Source organism: Helicoverpa zea, chromosome 18, assembly GCF_022581195.2.
Source record: "Helicoverpa zea isolate HzStark_Cry1AcR chromosome 18, ilHelZeax1.1, whole genome shotgun sequence".
NCBI lineage: Eukaryota > Metazoa > Arthropoda > Insecta > Lepidoptera > Noctuidae > Helicoverpa > Helicoverpa zea.
In genome coordinates, this window is record NC_061469.1 from 4210623 (window position 1) to 4235195 (window position 24573).

Below are 24573 nucleotides of genomic sequence, written 5' to 3' on the forward strand. Positions count from 1 at the left end.
GCATATCATACATAATTGATGAATAAAATTATGCTAAACTGCACTTAAAGCTGACGGTTTACTATCCAGGATAATAGAGTTTAGACTTACGATAATGACTGTTGAAGGTCCTTTTCCGACGGAAATAATTTCATTGAAATGTACTTTGGAACGCAAATGGCGTAATAAACTTCATCTAATGACTAATAAATACACGCTTCATTCAAAAACTTGAATAAAGCTTCCAAATTATATTGAATGAATCGTCGATAATGATGACCAATCACAAGCTCAGTCTTAATTCGAGAGTCACGGCGACCGAATGCCCCCGAAGTGAGCACGAGCACCGTGAAGGGAGCAACGCCCCTACACCTGCAGTATCATGACCTGACATTCCAGGAGATACAAACAGAAAAAGAAATCGTACGATTGCAAACCCTTTTCTACATACTTGTATCATGTTACCATGTAAATGAAAACTCGATATAAATAAAGTAAACAAACTAATCCGAAACGGAAATCATGAGCAAATTCTATTCGAATCATAGACACGTGCTAATTACACTCAACTTGTTAATTCACACTTTCGCTCTCAAATCGTATGAGGAAACTAAACAAACAGACGCTCCACTTTCTTCAACAAACACTTGTGAGAAAAAATATGCGAACCTAAAAAAGGGTGTAGGTAAAATTGGATCGGCATCAAACGATCAAACACGTCGACGCCGACACAAATCCATTTAACCATATCTATAAAAAAAAACATTTGCACTAGCACAGCCAAGACTGTTTCGAAAGAAGCCACGGACCGTGAACATTCCACCGGCTACTGAGCATGAGCAAACTGGAACAGACAAAAACATCAACGCCATACTTTTGTCAGAGTAACAGGAATTTAAAATATGAGGGATTGTCGAGAAAGTTGGATATTACGGTTTGAGAGAAAATGATGAAAGTATTACTGATGTAGCTTACCTAGATAGACGATTCTTAACATATTGAGTCAGTTAGACTTCGGAAGAATAGTTTAGACTGGATTTATTTGTATTTGTTCTCATTGTTTACTTGTTTTGTCTAGAATGCAAACGACTTTTCATTCATTACCTATGTCAATAACCGATCTTCTCGACAACAACAGCAAAAAACTAGGCCAAATTCCAACAATTGTAAAGGCAACAATTTACCAAAGCTAATTCCAAATGCACGTATAAGTTCAGCAAAAAAGTATTCTTAACACTGAATTCCGAGTGCGCAAAAGATTAATTTGCTAAGCAATGGTCACGAGCACATTGTGACGAGCCAAGCTCTGAAGGCGATGACACTTGTAAAAAGAGGTTTTATTGATCGATTTTACGAAGTAAGTAGTCCGTGCGTGCGGCAGCTGCGCCGGCGCATGCTTGTAATCCCTCTTCGTTCACGCCGGCACCGTTAACGGAGGTTCCGTGGCCAAACGGCTACAATGATTCCGTAATTAATACTATTCGGAGCACGCCACTCTTCCAAGACGACCTTGTTTTCAATTCGGCATGCTACGCTATCGTAAATCGTTTAGCATCACAGAAATTATTCAAAGGGTTAATGGGCAGGTGAGACTGAATGTTGTACAGATTTTTCAGGTGCTTCTAACTGAGATGTTTATTTTGCTGAAATAACAAGTCTTGTTAACATTTAGAACTGAAATGTCTATGAACTGTAAATGGAGTCCGAAAACGTAAGTAAAACCACACAAATCACACATATTATTTTATGTTACACCTGCATACGCATCGTAACAAAAACAAGACATTGTAATTTCAATAGATGAACAACCACCCGTATTCCCGTATTGTGTCGAGAGTACTTAAGAGTTCGGCTATAAACAACGAGACTACAAATCACTTCAGATGACAATGGTTATATTTTACCAACAAATACACTCAACTCAACCCTTTCAAGTAAAATATAAACGGAAGTAGCACCATCAAGAGTTACCGGCACATCTAAAGGCGTAATTTATAACGGTGCGATATTTGTTTGTGATCCTAAAGGGAATTTCCTTGAAACGATCCAAATTGTGATTGTACGGAACACACTTATTTGCCTAATCTAAAATTCTTAGCTCCTTCCATTCATCGAGTCTCAGGAGACCAGAGATAATGTTCCAACAATATTAAGGATTATAAATATTCCATTCCGTATTTTACCTGCATTTTCAATTACGACTCAAGACAGAACACAGTCAGGAGCATTCATTAGAATTTTAATGTAATTGGCCATCTATCATGGACGAAACTACATTTAATTTTAAACAGTCAGACGCATAAAAAATTCATGACTTTTTGCTCTTAGCATACATGGCCGAAACTGAGAATAACTAATTATCTGCCTAGGTGTGTAATGTAAAGAAGTGAAGAGGCGAAGTAGGTAGATATCGTCAATCTATTGCCAAGATCATAAACATTGGATTAGCTGTGAGATTGTTTACAAATTTTATAATAGGAAGTGCAGAAAACCTATCCATCTACATTCTACATTCCCAGTGGGTGTCATAACACTAGTTATTTTTATTATCTAAAAGCAGTTACTTTTTATTTTTACGAATCGATGACTGGTTTTTGACTCATGCGAGATTCATCTCTATCGGCCACGAGGCTTCGTATCCTTTCTTTTTTTGTTCGCATAACTAATGCAAATGGCTAATGTTCATCCCACGTTAATGATAGTTTCATAATTCAATGCTCCCCGCAATTTATATTTGGTATCAAAACGTCCAATATTTCACTATTTCTTTCTAATTTCAACAGTAGTTAATGAAGAAGCTTTGACTGTCAATCTTTGGCTATCGACAGGCGATTGCTTCAACAGTTCATAATTAGAAATTTTCGTAAGATATTCGGGCTAATTAACTTTCACATCCGGAGCATCATTAAAGGTTTCATCTTATCCGAAATACTGACGACCGGCATAAAACCAAAGATCAATATATGTTTTGAATCTTACTTGTTTAGAGAGTAACCTGCCTAAATGCTTTATGCGCATGCTATTTATAGCTGGTGTAATCTACGATTGTACCAAGATTAAATTAAATGTAAAAAATTGAAACTAACAAAGCGTCTTTTTCATTGAATCGTGAGAATTTTCCAATCACGAGGAAGATGGCAATTAATTAACGTGTGTGAAGCATAGAAATTGATATCGTTAACGGATTTCGCCGTGAAGAACTTGTATCGTTGGAAATCTTGAGATCTGTGTACTGTTGATAATCTTAGTTCTTTTGTTACTGTTAATATTCACACTATTGCATACAGAACACGAAGATGACACGCTTTCTACATCAGTTTTCTAAGATTTGTAGCTCTTTAGCCGTTTTTGTTTCGAACCAATCTCTTTCCAGCTTCCATTTTTTTCTTGTTTTGTTTTATTTCTTATTGTGTATCTTTATGGTGTCTTGTCGTTTGTCTGAATAAATGTTATATCTATCTATCTATCTATCTATCTATCATTGTCCTATTACTTTTTTTGTCAAAAACGTAAAGGTTGTCGACCTGCGATAAAAATAATAATAGCACACTACACACTAAACAGGGGCATTTCAGACGAATTTGATTAACAGTCTCGGCAACAATAACCAAAATAAGGGCCCAGATTTGGAGAATCCCAAAATAAATTAAAATAACACAATTATAGAGGATACGTGATACTCTTATCTTATGCAAGTCAATATAAAACTTGTCCCGTACACTTAAATCTGATTTTACGTTGGCCACAAAATTTTAACCGTTGCAGCACATTGTAAGGGAAACGATCCATTCATTGTAACTCTTGTACAGCTTCTTCGTTGCTTTAGACGATTTTCAGCTTTATGTAGCTTGAAATAAGGTATCAATTTTATCTTGACGTGCTATGGCGGTTACTTCTTTGTTTGAAGAGTTACGTACGGGAACGGACGTTGAAAAAAAGGGGCACGACGGGAACACACCTGTCTGCGGTGTTGCCAGTTTTTGATGAGAACCAGTGAATGGCGACTATACGTACAATGGCAGAGGATTTTTGAATTTGGATAACTTTTTTGAGTATGGTCCTCACTCATGTCAGATCGCGAATCTTTTTGACAGATTGTTAAGCGGTTTTAGCGGTTAAGCGGTGCGACCCTTCCAGTTAATAATACCATGATTTTATTTGTCTTTAGAGACCGAGATTAGAATTTAGCTTTAGTTCAATATTAATTTTATTCTGTTTGTTTGCGCGGCCTTTTATAATAATGGGCCTGTGGAACAGATAAATGAGTTAAGCGATGCCTATTACGGGGATTATAGGTTTCGATCCAAAATTTAAATACTCGAAAACAAGATCATTCTCTTTGCATTTAAGCTTTACGACGGTACTTTTAGTTCTTTAGCTATCTTGGAAGACATTTAAGTGTTTCGCGAAGTTATTTAAAATTTTACAGCTTCATAACTTGGAAACAAGAAATAGGCGATTAAGTTGAAATGCCACACATAACACGTCTAGTTCCCAACACAAAGTTACATCATAACTCGTCCAGTGACAGATCAGTCAACAAACTCCTGCGCACCATTCATTCGCCCACGGCCGCGTTCCTAACTCGAAATGTGATTTAATACTTTTTGGATTTATAAATTATGGATTTTTAGAGCTGACTTTGCGCTATTTATTTTAAAGCTTAGATTCAAAAGGTCGTATGTGCAGATAAGAAGTTATTGTAACAATACTCTTTTGTTTAATCATTGTGGAATGTTAGGACATAATCTTGAAGCACTATCTACACTAGTTTGTCTAGCTGATCCCAGACTAAACGATACAATGTAAATACATACACAGACAAATTGCACACAATGCTGTAATTAAATTAAGTCTAGCTAACTTTAATCTAAATAAAAATCTTATAAGGATTGAGGCCAACGGCCTAGTTTTTGCGTGAGAAGAGTATGGAAATACAATGTCAACTTGTATTTTTGTGCAGAGCCTGATTTACCTACAACTTGCATAGCAACTATGAATTTAAGCGCCATTTACATTTTATGAATACATGTAAACTGCAGTCTGTATATTGGATTGAAGCTTCGGTACCTTATATGACTTACAAGCCTAGTACAAAGATAGTTCTTTCTTCAGCTTCTAGCATTTATTTTTATATTTTGAACTTCATTTTGTAGCTAAGTGTCCACAAGATTATAATAAATTAGTGTTCTTTTTCTGAACTGTCATAAAAATTATGCATTCTCTCATGCGTACGCGCCACGGATCCACGGTACCGCGATCTACCTGACCTTTTCCAAGGACAAACTTAACGAACACGGTCAATGTCACCCAGGACGCACCTTCGCAACATCCTTAATAAATCAGAAATGGCCCACTAATCAACGAACATTAATAAACAGGCAAACATTTCATCATACAAAGTGCTGAGATAAACCCTATTGTTTTTTCATCAGTCATGCATAATCAAAATATGATGGAACAATACGGTTCGGTATTGAACAATGCGTCCTAATCACATACATATGTCGGGGTGATGTTCGGGTCCACCTTCATGATCGAGGATCGCTGCATTATCATAAATATTATGCCGTATTTACATAATTTGGGCGAGGTGTTTGCATGGAGAAACCCGGGAAGGTGTAACGATGTAGTAGCTTACATAAATATATTTTTACACACTTATAACGTGTAAAAATGGATGCAGAAGATATGTTTATAGTGCAACCAAAATTGGACTACATGGAAACAGAAGTCAATAAAGAATGTCGACGGACAATAAAGTCAACATCATAAATTAGTCAAATTGACCATTACTGGCACAGAAACAGCATCCAACTAAGTACGAACCTAAACTAACATTGAAAATCGATCAGGCTTCCAAGTTCACACAGCCTAATACCTGACTGGACTACTTAATAAAATTGGTCTAAAAGCAGCCTTAATATCGCCCACTATATTCAGACTACAGCACTCGGTAGTATCATATTATTTACATAAGGCTTACCTTAGGAGAGAAGGAAGGAATCTATAATCAGTTTCTGCCTTATTACGACTTTAGGATTACCTACGACTTGGCTTGAATATGAATTTGATATACTACCTACACAATCAAGTTTACGTAGAAGCTAAAGTTACTGAATAACTTATTAAAGGATTTCGGATAAAACTGGTTTTGGTGTTCACTGAAACGTTTTAGCCGGGATTACACAAATGAGATGTTTTCTTGAAATTGGATCAGGTGATCAAGGTCGTCTTTAGGGTTTGTTTGTAATTGAAAGGTAATTTCGTGGTTAATTAAAGTCGGGATTAAATTACATGAGGGAAATAAGCGACGCAATATAAAACGCTGCCTGATTAAAATTTGGATGCAATTATGAAAAATAATATCTTCTAAAATTCGTTATCAAAATCAATCAATCTAGTAGCGTCTATTTTACTAAATTGGCCCGATCAAAACTAAAGCATACCTTCAATATATTGTAATAGGTCCATCCATCATTATTCTACAAAGAAAGATTACACATTTCATTACAAAGTACAAAGTGTATAAAAAACTGTTCGGACAATTTGAGGCTGTCTTTTTGTGCTGTCAGTTGGAAGCCGGTGTCCGAGTCCATCATTAAATAAAATCTCAGTAATCATTCATCATCAACGGTGATTTGACCAGCGGTTTACCCGCCACAGGCAGAGCTCCCAAGGTAGTCATTGAGTGAAAAAAACGCCTTCAAATTCTGATGCCTTTAATAACAAGATCTGTTTCGTTTGTGTATTGATTTTTGTAGGTTTCTGAAGTTGTAATGTTCGAATTTCAGAAAGTAGGCTTCAAGGTTCATCTAAATTACGTTTCTGATAAAAAGTTTTTTAATATTCGTAAACTCAATTTCGATCCTTATTTAAATTGAGTTGCCATGTTGCCTTTCGAAAAGGAATCAGGCAAGTAGAAGGAAGTGAAACCGATACCCAGACTTCTTTAACTTCCTGCGTATTGAGCCCTCATGCAGACATCCGACTTCAAATTTTGAACAGCCCACTTCAAACCATTCACCTTAATTCCTCTGATCCACTGTTTAAACGCCAACGAGTAGCGAGGTTCAATTTACATAACAAATCGACTCATTATTATGAAAATCTTACTCTTCTCTTAACATTTCTTCAAATAACTTTCGGCACGCAAACACCTTTGGGGCAAAAAATGATGAAAGAAAACCGTAAACGGTAGCAGATATTAGCATGGATAGCCTTTTTATTTTCTCTAAAACACATGAACATACGTAAAGGATATCCGTTGAAGACCCCGCAAGGGGTCATTACACGTTTGCAATCCATATTTTTTGTTCAACTCTTTATGAACATAAAGCTGTTTACTTGATCTTAAAATTATCAGGTGTGTCGAAAAAATAAACCGTTGGATGTACGGATGCAGAAAATTATAGTTTGATACGTTTAATAAGTGTAGAGAATTTAAGTCGGGCTAAAGAACACGCATGGGCTACTAACTAAACGGATACGCAATGTCATTCACGTAAATATAACGGACATTTTGTGTACTACACAATAATTTCGTTTTGTCATCCTTATTAGCGAAGAAAAACAATACAACTCTTAGATTAAACTGTTGTTCACTCGATCATTCAGCCGAGCCCTGGGAATGTTTAACGTCCCAAAACGCAATTCCGGAATATGTCAGTAATGAATCACGCGCATATTTTGTTTATGCTAAAGAAAAAGACGAATTTTGCTGTCTATTACCCTTGCGTGGTAACCAGAGACAAATCGATGTCAATCTACATGGTGATTGGCTTTGCGTCTGTAATTTATGTCCTACGCAGATGTCGTTCCAGTTCCCAGGGAATTACGCACGTTTAGAATATATTAGTAACGAGTGGTCCTCCCAATGATTCCCTTCCCTTCACAGGTGATAAATCTTATTCTAAATTATATACATATGGATAACCTAAAGCCTAAGTTCGCACTAAGCGTGATTAATGATCCCCTGATTTCATTCTATTAGTATTAGTACCTAGTTCGCAGATACTAGATTTATTGTAAAGAGGACGTATTGATCATTAATTACTGACGTCATATTGGGGTCACATAGATGTAAATTGCATGCGCTGATTTTCGTTCAGATTTGTAGGTTATTAATAACCGCTCGTACCTACAAAGACTCGTAGAGAAAAAAACAGAAATAATTAAAACAAAATCCTCATTGTTATGCCCAATTTGTGAGAGGAAATAAGTTTCCCAATAACGGAATAATTTTCCAAGCCTTTTGACGATTCGTGACACAAACAAATCCAAGGCCTCATTTATTCATTTGTCCCATGAAATAAATTAAGAAACTTGTCTCTGTAGCAATTACCTCAGAAACTAAAAGAAACTTGGACAAATAGATACACACCAGTTCAGTAAGTAAAAAAATTCAGTTGCGACCACTCGTAAAGATAAAAAAACTTGTTAATCAGTGACTTCCTCTGGAAAAGATTAAACATGTACAAAACAAGTAATTGGTTCGAATAATTCCAAAACTGGATACATTAGAGAAACGAGATTCTTAGCTGTCAACGACTTCTGACTTTAAATCAATGTAAGTAATATTTCCATGCTTTTATGGGAACGATTAAGCTACAGAATGTGACAAAAGTACTTATCTTAACTTGAGAGCGGTTTGTCAAAGCTGGGAAATGGGTCGTTTTATCCAAAGACAGTGGCTTAGATAAACTTGAGCAACAATACGTAGTTAATCGTGTATTTTTTTTATAATAGCCTAAGTCTTTATTTCTTACGCTACTGATGAAAATCTTGCCAAAATTGCTTGAAAACTATGTTCATACGATTTATTTTTGCTAACGACTTGATCTGGTCCAAAAAGGTTCATGAAATATTCAGACCACGTTCTATCAATTAAACCCTCACTAAAAACAACAAACAGTAACAATTCAACATGCCGTTCACACGCTCCATCATCTCGCATCGTTAATATCACTTCACACTTTTGTCAACGGTTAATTAAAGTAATTACTTCAATCCATACAATCTAATAGAGGGGACTAATGTTTAAGATCAGTCAAGTTCACGACACGTCTCAACTGGTCACGACTTGTACCGACAACATGTTATGAAATTAAACATATGACTCATTGAGGGTAATGAAGGCACATTAGGATAGAATTTATGAATTGCGTACGGAGATATATGGATGGCACAGCAGATGTGCAGCATGCTTAAACATGAATGACTGTCTGTATTTACATAAATCAATCGGTTGTAGTTACAGAAAAGTTAGATAAAGGTGACCTAGATGACATTAGTGTTGGAGATAGCCTGGTTCACGCCATTATTTAATCTAGAATGCTCTTCGGTATGAATATTTCTGCCTACATTATCATCAAATGTAGTGGCAAAACAATGCCAAAATCGATCTTCTGGATATAAAAAACAGTTGGAATCCACAATTTTACCGGTTAAGCCAACCATTGCCGTCAATGAATGCAGCTCACAATAAAAACGTGTTGGAATTTGGATTTCTTTACAACAAACGGTGACAAGTTATTAACTCGACACCTATAATGACCAGCTTCCTCAATAACCTCTTTAAAGTTGCCGAAATTATAGTCTATGGTATACTTTTTTTTTATATTTCCTCAGGAAATAATTAAGAATATTCAGTCATTAAGTAAATCTCCTAAAATTAAAATCCCGAGAGATTTGACTCTCGCAAAGTAATAAGATACTTACCTGCCTCCTTTTATTTTAATTCTCTTAAGATTATAAGAATTCCAAGTAGGCCATTAAAGTTCAAAATCTAAGATTTGAACAACAGAGCGGTACAAGTTCGTCTTTTATTGCTTAATTTTATAGTATTTTATAAGAAAATTATATCCTATTATGCTAAAACGAAAAAGTATTAAAAGCTTAAAAACACTCTGAAACTGAACAACCTCTTTTATCCTCCTTTATAAATTGGTCAAATCTCATTACAAAAACAGGATTTAATTTTCGAATCCTAATTACAAAACTGGATGTGCTTGCCAGAAAACCTGGCCAAAACACCAAGTTACCTACGTAATATTGGGGCTCCGTGTCAGCATTTGCCGAAATAAGTACCCGAAATGTTAAAAGGACCCTCGAAACCCCTCATTTCTGACATTAACGTCTGGCTTTTTCTAAGCTTCGAATTTAGGGACCCACACTTAACGGACGGAGAACGGTTGCAATTTCGCCATTCTGACCCCGTCTGGCTTCGTATTAAATTTATAATTTATATGTGTGCTACCTAAATGGGCCAATCGAATGATCTTGCCGATATTATGTTCTGGTAAAGCCTGGCAGCGAGCTTTCTAAGAATTTTCGATTTGAGTGTTCTAAAGGATGTAGAATGCACCTGTTTTCAATAAGCAGTTCTCTAGTCCAAGTTTTGTAGAAAAGAGAAGAACTAAAGAGTTCATTCAAGTAACGTGGACATTCGAAAAAGAGAAAATGTTTCTCAATTTACTCATTGCTTTGAATAATTAGAAAGCAATCAGTATCTTGACCTGAAAATGTACTTCTATCAATATAATAAATATCTAGGACTCTCGTTAGTCCAAAACGAGGCAAGATACAATTGTCCAATATGGAAAAGCTATGATTGGACTCGTATTTATTAGTAAAGGTGGGTGTTCCATATTGTTCACGATTCCCACACATCCCACGTCATTGACAGAAAATAGAAACATTGTTGCTCTATACCCAGAAACATTGTGTGGAAATACTTTCAGAGTATATAAAACAATAGTACTCATCGGTTTTTATAGCTTGTAATAATAAAAACTACTCTAGAACGAGCTTTCATTGCCATGCTTTACAACCACGTCTTTTGTCTTAGCACTTATATAGTTGGGACTTAAAAATAAATCTAAAATGTATCCCTGTACTCAAAGCCGACGAAACTATTTTTGTAACAACGTAGACGGTAATAAAATATGATACCTATAGCCACCAATAAATGGCCGAAGGTCAATATCAAAGATCACTGAACCAAAACCCTTAAACCAGTAATCAAAATATTAAATTTCACAGCCATTACAAATTAGGTTAATCCTACTAAATTAAGTGTGATGGCAAAAGAACATAAAAGCCAAGAATAAAATGCAAGTTACAAAAATGTGGTCCTAAACTCGAAACTGGTCTTTCATTCATAAGTTGGGCGTAGTAAAAGGTATCCTTGTTATCATTAGCACCTCGCCACTCCCACGTTACCAAATATGTATGGGAAATGTTATGTTTGATCTACTTCGTGTTTCACATGCCATGTGTTTCATTTTTTTATCTTCCAAGTCGAAGCAACAGGAATTTGCGTAATCAACTAATGTCGTTTTAATTTTGGGATTGAAAGATGTGGAACAAAAAATAAATTAAAAGATGTCAAGATTTAATAAAATACTGTAAATACCGGAATAGGAAGATGGATCTCTAAGAAATTGATTCAAACTTATGAATGGAATAACAAGAATTTGCAAATACCAAACGACGAAACAACGTAAAAACCTACGCTGCTTTACTTCCATAATGGGTGACATAAAATCAAGAATTTTATAACACAAAGAACAAGTTATGCATTGAAATGTCATGACAAATGAGAATAACAAAACAAAAACGAAACGCCTATTATGCTGCATAGGTACCTAGGAAATATGTAACAGAAAAATCGAATCGTGCAGGCTGGAATCACTTGGGTTTTTAAATTGATACAAAATTATAATGTCGGGATACCTTTTTCACACACGGTCGGTTAGCCCCATGGTAAGTTATTAATTAACTTGTGTCGTGGGTGCTAACACAACTGATAAACTACATATAACTACATAATACTTATTTATAAATACATATTGTAACAAGACCCAGACCACGGCCAACACGCATGATCATCACACAAATGACGACCGAACCGGGAATCGAATCCGGACCTCAGGTTCGGCAGTCCGGCATGGTGACCATTGCGCCATCGAGGTCGTCAATTATTGGGAAGGTACTCGTAGGTAGGTACTAAGGGATATAAAACATTGGAAAGATTACGTTTTTTCTGGTTCACATGAACAATTACGATAACAAAATGTTCAATTGACACAACAAAGACAATGCGGGCTCTTACATACGTTTGTAGAGGTACTTATTGTTCGCGAATCAAATATGTAAATAACGAACTTCTGAATTTGAATGTGCCAAAGGAACAAAGAAATGATGGCGCTTGAGGAAATTCGTGTACAAAAGGGCAGATGTTCGTGTATTAAGAACACAAAGAAACGAATTGAAAATTAAATTCTATCAATATTTATATCAATTAGAGCTTATTAATATGTGAGACAGTAAAAAATGAATATGGAAATAATATCCTTAGCATGCTAAACCTCATTGTATTTTGGTCCTCGGAAATTATTGGTACTTAACATAATTTTAATTTATAAGTGTCCATTAGAATTTTTCGTGCTGTGAATTTGAATTTGCATCTCACGATGATTTTGTAGGATATCAGATTTTTCATGACAAGCCGCAACTGCTTATGAAAAATAATTCCAAAAACATTTTTTACAATTTATTTTTAAGTTGTAGAGAACAACTACCTATTCTTTTGAAGTTTCTACAAGCAATCAATTAATTATGGTGACCATAAAAAATAATCATAAAATCCGGATTCCGCTACAAGTTCACAGAAAACAGTCCTTATATAGTTTGTATCAAAACAAAAGCCACTCAAATTTTGATAGATCTGATGACTCAAGCTAGTAAAATTAATGTTTCCGAGTGACCTACTTCCTAAATACTAGATGGACTACGCCGAAATTATGTTAAACAATTTTCGACCTTCGGCACGTAACAAGAAAGTTGATTTTTCTATTAATACTTTGTAGTTATTTTAAGAACTTTTAAATTACAATTTAGTTAGTTTTAACAACGGAAACGGGGCTGTCGGAAGGCAACCCTTGCGCTCGCGCAGCTGACCACTACGTTGGGGTTAATTTAAAAATAAACCTGTTCTTGTTTTTATACAAGCCGTATTTACTGGATGGTTTTGTTTATAAAAAGTGAAATAAGGACGTTGATGCATAATGTAAGTATCGACACTTTTTTTGGAGTAACTTGACCTGTTAAGTATTTCCATTCGAGGGTATTTTCCTGCGTAATACTTGTATGTGTAAGTTTTCGCGATCACGCAACGCACTCAACAACGCACTAAACATTGTCAAAAAAATTGCCATCGGAATTAACATTAAATTAGTCACTGATCTGTGTCGGTAGGAAACTTTGCCTTTAGCATTAAGACTGAAGTTCAAACACTAAATACAATTTAATTGCCAGTTATCTTAATAATTATCTTCGCAAAAAACGTTTTGAAGCCAGCAAAATAGCACATTTATAACCTTTTAATCTAGTGAACATTTAAGCGATTAATATAATATGTTCCCTCACTTATGTGCAGTAATTGAAAAATACCTAAGAGTCGGTAAAGACGTCCTCAGGAATAAAATTTATGCGTTCATACAGGAACAACGCCCATTCGTAATTGATTCACAGATCAATGATAGAACATAATGCATTTGTAAGTACTTCTCAGTGCCTATCTTTAATATTTATGTACTCATCGCTTCCTGTGGATGTCGTAAGAGGCAAATAAACAATATTATCAGGCTAGAGGATCTGTGTACCTGTTTGACTGTAGATTATCCATTTCAATGCATGGCTTGATCTTACTTCACTCATAAATTATTACCAGGTACTTCATAGGTAAGAAACAAATTCCCACTACTATTGTAAAAGGAAGATTAATACAATACTCAAGTCTTTATCATATTTATTTTGCAAATGTCAACTTAAGGAAGGGTCAATGCGACAATCGCACCCGATATCCACTTTATTGCCTACTTGATATTTATATTGTACCTACGCTTGAAGCAATAGTTATTCCAGAGCTGTATTTACAAGCACTATTAAACAAGGAGATAATGAAACTAATACACGGCCTGCATTCGAAATCATCTTTTGTCATAAAATAGGTTTTATTCGATAGATCGATTCTGTTTCGATACTGACAGTTTTGGGCTGCTATTTTTTTTAAACAAGCGGAATGGTTCTTTGAACTTTCACAGTGGGTGTTTCTAAATCAGTTGCGTACGGAGTTCTATTTATCTCACTCAGCACTGTTAGTTAATAAATTATAAACAAGAAACCCTAAGGCCAGGCGTAAACGTTACAAATGACATACATACGACTTACAAACGATACGAAAATGTTTTCTGTTTGCACTCGAGTCCTTTGATCCGAGCCGTCTTACAGCGGAAATCGTTTAGTTAGTACAAAATGAAAACAGTAAGGGTCTTTCTTTATGTTTTGCGAATTTAGTTGCTTGTTATAATAAGATGTTTGCAAATATATTTAACATTATTTGTACTAAGAAATATGTGGAGAAAGATTCATTAGAATGGAGCTATGACATAAATCATCAGCATGATGACTGTTGGTGCGAAGATAGTAACAGTGCAAAAGCATTACATACGTATACTTACTTACAATAAATTTCAACCTTTCATTGCACAATATATCATAGCCCTAATCGCTACTACTTAACTTTAGGCTGTTAACACGTAGATATTCGCACACAATAAAAACAAATGCCTACTGAGTCACCGCGACTCACGTTCTGTGAGGTATGCAGAGAAACTAAAAATACTGCGTTTCAGAGTCGCAGGGTCGAGGCCGAGAGCAGAGTCAACGCCACTACACTAGAAACTCCAGAATGACCCGTGAACTTGGCAATGTCCGGAAAAATAATACAAAAACGTCCGAAATAAGTTGTTATAAGTGGTAAACAATAAAGAAAGCACCAATGACTCGTGTTTTGGAGCAATTGTAACAAAACACTTAAAAATGCAAACCTTGTATTATTAACAAATCAAATAAATTCTCTCATAAAAACAGTTCTCACACTTAAAACCAAACGTATTCAAACCTCAAACTACGAATTACATCCTTTGGCTATTTTGGCTAGTCATGCCGATTGTCCCCACAAATGCTCAGTCGTAATCCACTCGCGTGAGGTGAATCGGCAAATGGAAGCCGTCGACGACATGTCAAACGTCTAAATTTCCATAGGGGCCTTTATTACTGAAGTCACGGATGAATGAAATACCGAACAGCAATAAATATAACTCTATCTTTAAAGTTAAACTTCTTTAATACATACCTACTATTTAGTGTTGTTTGCAGTTCAATAACAAACAAAGTATTAATATTAATGTCTTGCCAAAGGTCAAAATTCAAAGACAGGAAATCCGAGTCTATTTGCATACAAGTTGCTGCCCTCTAACTAAGAAACCACAACAATTATTACGTATTTTTTGGTGTATATTTAAGTATCGTTACGTATTTGAAAATGTTGTTTGTCCCGCATTAATTAGAGAGGGCATGGTTACTCTAGTTCACAGGAAGTCACTGTTTAGCTTATCTGGATGGCACGTTGAGTACCCAGCGCTCGTTTACCTGGTTTAACTGTTTCGTTAGGCGTTAAATAAAATTATTATCATAATGCATGGTCACCCTACGGATGATTTCTACCTCCGAAAGATGCCAACTGTCAAGAATTTTATTTTTGTTAAATATGATAGTAATTAAAATTAAGCTATTAGGTAATATTTAAACTTTATAAGCTTAAATACAAACTTGACGTAAAATGTAACATTAGTTTGGCTCGCAACACTGTTTTGAAAATGGAAGTTCCTAATTAGAGCAGTCTTGTTAAAGTTAAGGGGTCGAATGTTATCTGAAAACTTGGCTGCGAAAGGAAAACTGTTTTCTTATATTTCGTGCCAGCATTCAGAAAAGAAAAACTTAATAAGAAGGTTACAATTTGTGTTTCAAATTAAGAACTCTGCGTACCTTCTACTTATTTCACAATGACATCACACAGCTGACGTCAATATTTCCACAGATACAGATAGACTCATCAGACGAACTATCTACTTCACCATGTAAAATGTAAACTCTATACTTTAAAGTATGTTGAACTTACAAAATAATACAAATAAATACAGTCAGCCCATCAGCTGTGTTCTATCTTTGGCAGCGATTCAATAAAATAAACCAATGTGATTTCAGTAATGAGCTCAGACGAACAAATACTTCCTAAGACTCTAGAATAGGAATGAGTATTGAATACTCCTTGCTTAGCTTCGTAATGAAGATGTAGCCTAATGAGGAAAATATTATACCCGTATACAAGTAGGTACCTAAATATTGCTATTTATTTGCGGCAAGACAACTGCGTTATTTAGCAGTGTTATGTTTCTAGAGTAAGATTTGTAAATCATGATAATGAAGTAAGAGATTTCCTATAATTTTACGTAGGTATAGGTGAGTTATCATTGGCAGTTCGTCAGTTACGGTGAGTAGGAAGAAACAATGATTCAGAGTTTCAGCGTTGAGTAATTTTAAATGGTTACCTATCTTAATCACCTGAGTAGTATTTATACATAGGGTTACCAACTTTTTTTACAAGAAATAAAGTATATTCAGGTCTATGAAGATGATTAAACAGTATTTTAGCAAAACAAACAGTATTTATTTATTATTTTTGTAAAAATATATTTGTGAGCGTCTAAATGTAACACATAATAATGTGTCTGCATTTTGATGCTGAAAACAGTATTTTGTATACTTTTTTTTTGTTAAACAGTAAAAAGTATAATTTAGTGAAAAACAGTAGAATACTGTTTAAAACAGTATAGTTGGCAACCCTATTTATACAGGCACTTAGTAGGTACTGAGAAGTGTAATCGGTATCACAGATCAAATGATTGCGAAGATAATACCTACAACTTCTCTTAGGTCATTGAACCCAGCCACTCAAATGGAATGTTACTTTTGTAGGTACATTTATTTAAGCAAACTATCAGTTTATCCCCAAACAAAGAACTCATTAATACTTAGACGATTCAATTCTAATAAGTTAGAAACTGGATACGATGTTCATTAGTTGGAATTAGTCCATTTGATTCCAGATTTAAGTTGGAACGTCGGGCGATCCGGTTAAAGCCGGAATCGCGATTCCCGGTGCTTGTATACGATAAGGGAACGACAGAAGAATCGAATCTGTACCAGTATTTTGTATAGAGAACAAATTGGACTTTCTGCTTTGGTAACGACCCGTTTTGTGGAAGGCTTTGTAGGTCTCGGCCGTCATTCGAACTCTTTGGCAATCGTTACGGGAATTTAGAAGCCAAAATGTCTGACTCCCATTCTTGCCAAGGGTAACCGGGTAAGGAGGTCAGGCAGTGGATCCATGAAAAGCACTGGTACTCAGCTGCATCTATAGACTGAAAACCGACCCCAGTAAAAAAGTTTAGGAAAGGCAGATGATCAATTGATCACCCAAATTTTTTTTTCAACAGCTGTAGATACCGTAAATTCAAATATGATACCCCTTTTAAAAAACAATGGGCGTAACAGAAACTGTACTTTTAAAGCTAAAGCCCTAACACACGGCAACATTTAGCAGCGATACGGTCATTAATTTTCCGTTAAATCTTGGGGAACATGCAATGACTCAGTTACAAGCCCATGAGACTAATTTTTACACCGGTTTTTAAAGTTTACGTGCAATACAGTAACACTTGGTTATTTGATGTTATTTTCCTTGGACATGCGATTGAATCAACGCAGATTAGCGGGAAAGGAAGGATGTACCTATCCAGATACCTATTGCTACGCTATGTAGGTAACTACAGGTGAAACATTTGATAAGATGATAATTATATGTAATCTTGTGTAGGTACCACCTTACCTAATTATGTTCAAAGTGACTTCGATAACATTGGCGACTTAGAATGTATCTATTTATACTTTTAGGTATCTCGCTGAATAAAAAAATGTCTTAATAAAATCCAAGAACATTTATTAGTCTGATATGATAAGCACCGGGGTTAATCTTTGCGATGCGCGACGAAATTGAAATTGACCAGCTTTAAAATTTTTGCTGGTCAAAAATCCACGGTTTATCGTCAGGTTATCGAAGTAATAAAGTTGCATTCACTTAGGCTGTCCTCTAATGCACCTAAATAAAAATCTGCACATACCTATCTGAAAACGAGTCTAACTGCTTGTAATGTAATATTAATTACCGACATCACGAGTTCAATGACCTTTGCAATACGTCACAGGCAGTTAGGTATAATTACTAAGGAAACGGAAAACAAATGAAGATCGCACATTATCCTCCGCATTGGAAAGTTAATGAGTTGCTTTACAGCACACAGTAATTTACTTACTTAAGTTAATTACGTAGGTAATAAAGAATTAGGAAGCAAGGTTATTTTGGAAAGGTTTAGGTACCTAGATATGTGGTCAAAAACCGAAAAACAAACAATTAGAACTGGGCACGGATGAGCGAAATTACTGGTCCGTGGAACTGGGATCCCGAAACGAATTTTGAATAAACGACAGACCTTTTTGTATGTATTTAATTACCTAATAATTCTACATTCATGTACTATAAATATTTACGTCAATTCTTGACCTAAAATTCAGTTCTAAATACGAATATTGGGCTAGGAAGTGTAGTAGGTATTACGACGCGTCCTCACGTACGAGAAGAGAATCTCAATAAAGACAAAAGCATTCAGACAATAATATCCCACGATTATTATCCGTACAATACCTACTCCACTGTTGCAGATACTTATCAACAGTAAGAATTTATACAATTCCTACTGGATAAAATCAGTGCCGGTTGCCGGCTCCAAACAGGCACGCGAAAAAAAACAAAAAGTATACTCACTCGCAAATTCGTTGCACAATATCTCACAATAAAATGTCACTATCAATATGTCCGTATAAATAACTAAATACAAAATCGTATAGTTTTGGCACAAATTAAATTTTCACTTGTTTATTTACGTTCGTTCGAATTTTGACAATCGTCGAGGTTACCACGCATGCGCAGTACGACACTCCCTGCCACGGCTGCCGGCGCAAACTGACTGATGAACGAACGAATGCCGAACGTTTTCTTTCTCGACTCGCGTAGACAGAGATGGGAATATAACATTAATGAATGTGCGAGCGTGAGCGCGCCATTGACTAGACAGACGAAAGCATTATATGGATAAGGTGGGGTAGACACTGTTTGGGAAGATTGTCTCAGAAGATGTATGAGATTAGATTTGAGATCATTGCGTCGGGGTTGCTCCATTTGTACCAAAAATCAATCGCGGTAAATTCAAATGGTTGCCACGTTTTATTTCTCGTGACTGCAAGAGAAGTTTCGAATAGAAAAAAAAATATATTTATGGGTACGCGAGTACATAGTGAATGCGTAATACAATGTAAATAATGTACACACAATCCGGATTTAGACATCTGATTGTATTGCAATAATTAGTTATGTAGGTAGCATGCATTTAGTACTATAAAAATATGATATTGAATTAATTGTACTTATTAATAAAAATTCTAACAAACTACCTAATTAAATAAAGATTCGGATAGAGTAAATTAACTTCACGTTAAAAATAATAGCATTTCTCTAGAAGATGAAAAATAAAAGTTCAAGTATACCTAACTTCAAAACGCATAGTTAGCGTAAAGCGATGGCTATTTGGGAGCGGCTGTTCACACACACACATGCAATACACATACCCGTCTTGCTCGGCATTTAAACCCTTTGGAAGGCTTAAATCTATTTTCGACCTTACTACTTGGTGATAGTAACCAAAATCGTCTTTTACTTGAACTTCATATACTAGTGCAAAGGTGTGAGGGTGCCTCTTTTATTTTTTAAACAGGATATCCTGGCTAGGGCGTCCTGGCGGCCGTTTCCGAGCATACGGTTCATTAAGGAGTGACGGCTCTATAAAAAAAGCTTTACCCGTAGCACGTGTAGTTAGACAAGTGGGGTTGAAAAACAAAAACAGCTGTGTGTATGATGCATAAAGCCTCTATGAATTGAGCGGAGTTTTTGAAGTTTAGTAGCTTTTTGTCCCTTTTCTCTTGCAAATGGTTGAGCCTTGTTCATTTGCGGAATTCTCTCTCACATCGCTCATTTTTCTTTGTTTAAGAATAGAGAGCGCTTTTATCTATTTTTCACGGTATTGCTTATATGACCCATAAGAGACGATCTGTTCATGAAACTATACCCAACGTATACGTCTAAAATAAAACACGAACTAGATATTAGATTCTTAACAAAAAAGGTCACCTAGTTAAATAAATAGAATAAAAATATTTTCCATCCGCGAGTGACAAATCAACACAAAAAATACCACCCCAATGACCAATAACAAACGAATCAGCTCCCTCAAAGAATGGCTCTTATCTTTGAAGTGTGTAAACAAAGAGCGTCTACACCCACTCAAAATTGTTTCACAACAAAAAAAAACAACCCTTGGGTTCGTCTACTTGAAACTAAACGCAATTATTAGTTATCTAATGGGATTCGTGTGTAAGCACTTACTTCTGTAGAGCTTCTGAATAAAATGAAATAAAGTAGCTTTATAATTGCGTTGCTGGTATTGTAATTTTAGAATCCTTGTTTAAGTTCTGATTAAACTATAAATAACATTAATTTGTTTTGTAAAATATTACTAGATTAAACTTTGTAAATCCTATCCTAAATCTGTCTGGCGCAGACAATAACAACATACCTATTATTTCTTTGTTTATTTTTTATATACTGGTTGACACGTAAACAAAAAATAAATAACTGAAATATTTGAATTGGGAATGTAGTTTGATTTGCATCAGCTGACTATACCATACTCATCGGACTGGAAGCGAGCATCGAGCAAGCAGCTGATGCCTTATCTTTTTTTCTGCGAGCACCTTTTACAATAAACTGAAGTTTTGCTCGTTTAGACACATTTTAAGAATCATGTCATAAAAATAAATGTTACAGTACATACCGTTTTAACAAAGTAATAGTTAAAGTTTTCCACTTTATCTCTCCATTATGACCTTTACTGGATTCTGCAATGAAACTTCACCCCTTAGAGAGACAAATGGGAACATTATCTCATTACTACTGTCATCGGTCGGTTCGTTCTGAAAGTAAATGAACTTGTCAAGGCCATCTAAATTACTGTAACGCTTTGTAGCCGCGAATTATGTAAATTGAAATAGACAATTAGGCTTACGGGTGAATGGCATTTCACACTTGTAACTACTATAACGCACTAACGAGTCAAAATTATCACAGATGTTAAATATAAAACATAGAAGTCATTGTTCTAGACTGTTTAGAGGTGGTGAAAATATAATAAACTCGAGAGTTCGTTTGGAAGTATGGATGTTTGTGAATCTTTCACGGTAAATAGCCTTACTGATACATGCCGGATTCCTACTAAATAAAACAATACGTTTTGTCCACATACGGTAGGTTTTTTACTTAATTTTGGCATGGGTAGGTGTTAAAATGGATTAGTCGTGACATTGTATCCTGCAGACCCATATGATTTTATCCGAGTGCGTAAAGTAGTTCCTCCGGAGGGCGAGAAAAAATATTTTATAGGTTTTCTTATTTTCTGTTCTCTTATCTGAACATAGTTAATTTTTGGATCTAAATTAGATAACGCTTGCAATAGACCACAACCTAAGAATCCAGACCGACGAAATAATATTTTGAACCTACTGAATTTCGTTAATATTTTTGCTCAAAACGAAATTACATTTCCAACGAAGTGGTTCATTAATCATTGTCGTTCCAGAAAACGTATGTGAATAAAATTGTTTAGTAGCTGGGTCCTTAGTAAGTACTTGGTTACAACATGCTTGTAATTTGTATGTCTGGAATGGTGGTCACTGATGTGATTATTTCAGGCAAGGTATAGATACACGCGGTCGAATTGGGAACCTCTTTTTTAGAGTCGGTTGACAATTAAAATGAATACAAAATGATCACTTGGTCTACCGTAATCAGTAGGTTTATGATCTTTCTAATAGATAGGTACCTACTGTGGAGGCTTTATCTCAATCAAACGGACAGTGATTGAAGTATTGAACGTTGAAATAGGAAATAAGTTAGATTTTTATAATTTTACCATCAATCGACCCGAAAGAATGAATACAAAGTTTGGAAGTTCATGAAGAGCTTCATTTAGTAGAAGACAAAGGAACCGATACTGTGGCGGAGCTCCAGCTAAAGTACCTACCCACTCCATAGACAAAGTAATTTCGGTATTCCAGAGCGACGTCGAGTAAGGGTATATCCCTAATATTATTTGATAGTAACTATAAAATTCAAACTTTCGTTGCGTTCCACTCGACGCAAAGGCAGACGCCATCTTACAACATTTTTGTACCTATTTTCTCTTTGCCGGCAAAATATTCGGATCACTGAATAACAAAGACGCGATATAAAAAAAAACATTGCGCGATTCTATTCAGTATTCGTACTTTACTATTATAAAAGTATTTACCTGTACCGGTCGCCATCTTGGTTTCGCACCCTTCATTCAGAAATTCCTTGGCGGGAGGTCAGGCGAACATTTCTTGGAAATTTCTCTTCATATTCTCTCGATTGAAATTGTTGGGTGTCGGTATTGTGTAATAAGTGATCTATCATGTACGAAGGCTGCGCAAGCAATTCATTATTGTTCAGAATCTTAGTGGCTCGACGTCCTACCTACCTAACTAAGAACTTTATTGAAGACGCGATATTATGAAGAATATACTTACCTAATTTAAAAAATAAATAAAAAAAAACACATTGGCGATCTTGCAAAATTCGATTTTAATAATTAGCCAACTAAGTAAATAATTAGCCACATGAACAACGTTCTTATGCTAATGCTGTTTCTTTTGTATTGGCCAATATAGCTACTCTATATACATACCTATATAGTGATTCGGTACCCATATCCACCTATACATTTCGCTGATTCCGCAAAAGCATTATTCACGTGAGATTCACGTAGTACCTAAATCACAGATTACTTAATAGTTAGGGACCTACCATACCCCTAAACTTAGTCTACGAGAAAGTTGAACGGGAACATACCTACTCCTCCTTCTACTCTGCATACTTAGAGTCGCCTAGGACGCACAAATCATGCTGATTTTGAAAATGATCCAGCAGGTAACTATACCTAACCATTTTAAAAGGTAAGTATGTAGGTGTGTAACTACTTTATTCGCTAAAACTTTTTACAAAAAAATAAAACCGACTCCCAAAAACACTGAAAAGCAAAAAAAAACTATTCTTAGGTGCATCGGCCTAGAAGTCGGTGTCTAATGGATGTAACTAAGTTTATAACGCCACCGACTTCTAGGCCGATGCACCTAAGAATAGTTTTTTTTTTGCTTTTCAATGTTTTTGGGAGTCGGTTTTATTTTTTTGTAAAAAGTTTTTTATTTTTAGCTTTTCAGTGACAAGCATAGTTGTCACTATCCGCATGTCATATCCGCAGTGGAAAGTTCTCATCAATACGAACAATATAAGCCCAAGCACGAGGTAGTTTACATATTCAATTGTCGAGTTCCCTCGACCTTCGCTGGTCTCCATCATCAGGTCAGCTTCAAACCTTCACTGTTGCAAAGGTCTCGTCAATACGAACAAAATAAGCCCAAACACGAGGTAGATTTTTACACATTCATTGTTCAAGTTCCCTCGACCTTCTCTGGTCTTCATCATCAGGTCAGCTCCAAGCCTTCACCATTGCATAGTGTTATCAGACATGCGCCTTAGTGTCAAGTTTTTACCCTACGTATGCCTACGATTTTCGAAAGTTGCCCTCGATTTCTCAGGGTTTCCATCATCAGATCCTGACCTGGTGACTATGGGACCACCTGGGAGGTAAACCCTATCAAACAAAAAAAAAATTTTGCAAATCGGTCGAGGCGTCTCTGAGTAATCGGTGAACATACATAAAAAATAAAAAAAAAAAATAATAAAAAAAAAAAAGATCCCGACGAATTGAGAACCTCCTCCTTTTTGGGAAGTCGGTTAAAAAGGAGGTAGCTGTACCTACTCGTAGGTAATTACAAACATGTTAATGAAAGCCATAAATACACGTTTATACGTATTCAAACTGTTACCTTTAATCTATAGGCATAATACTAACAGAGTAGGTGGCGCGTCTGTGTAATTTGTATCGTCGCGGTGGCACGCGTGGAAGTCAGCGGTTCGTGCGAAGAGTCAGCGATAGCGTGTATGTGTAAGAATTGAACATTTTGGAACCGTGCAACTAGTGTGACATTTCATAGGGGCTGATAGGGGCATAAATAAAGGCCTATTTGAAATAAAAACATTTGACATTGCTTAATTTTTTTTCTGTGTATTTTTTTGTGAAAATAATAGGTAGTTTACAATTACTGAAGGTACGTGACAGCTCTCAGTAAGTGTGGGTATAAATACCTTCGTACAGGAAAAATAGGTATTGAAAATAAATTTAAAATAAAATAAATTCATTAACTTATCGGTATAAATTCATGAATGAATAATGGACATTCCCATAGTAAGTATTACGACTAAAGTAACTAGTGGTTTTCCGTAAACGTAATGCATTGTTCCTGTTGAATTCATTCATGATTGTTTCACGCAGCTGATGTAGCAGTCATTGTTTCTCACTAAAAATGGTCTTTTCAGCA

The 24573-nt window shown here is 35.6% G+C and overlaps 1 protein-coding gene across 1 annotated transcript in view; it reads right to left on the reverse strand.

Moving 5' to 3' along the window:
• LOC124638648 (MOXD1 homolog 1-like) overlaps nucleotides 1-18967 on the reverse strand; it is a 63499-nt gene extending 44532 nt beyond the window's left edge. Inside the window, exon 1 of the mRNA XM_047175642.1 lies at nucleotides 18770-18967. The gene's annotated coding sequence lies outside the window, so the exon portion shown is untranslated. The remainder of the gene's footprint in view (nucleotides 1-18769) is intronic.
• Nucleotides 18968-24573: the final 5606 nt, after the last annotated feature.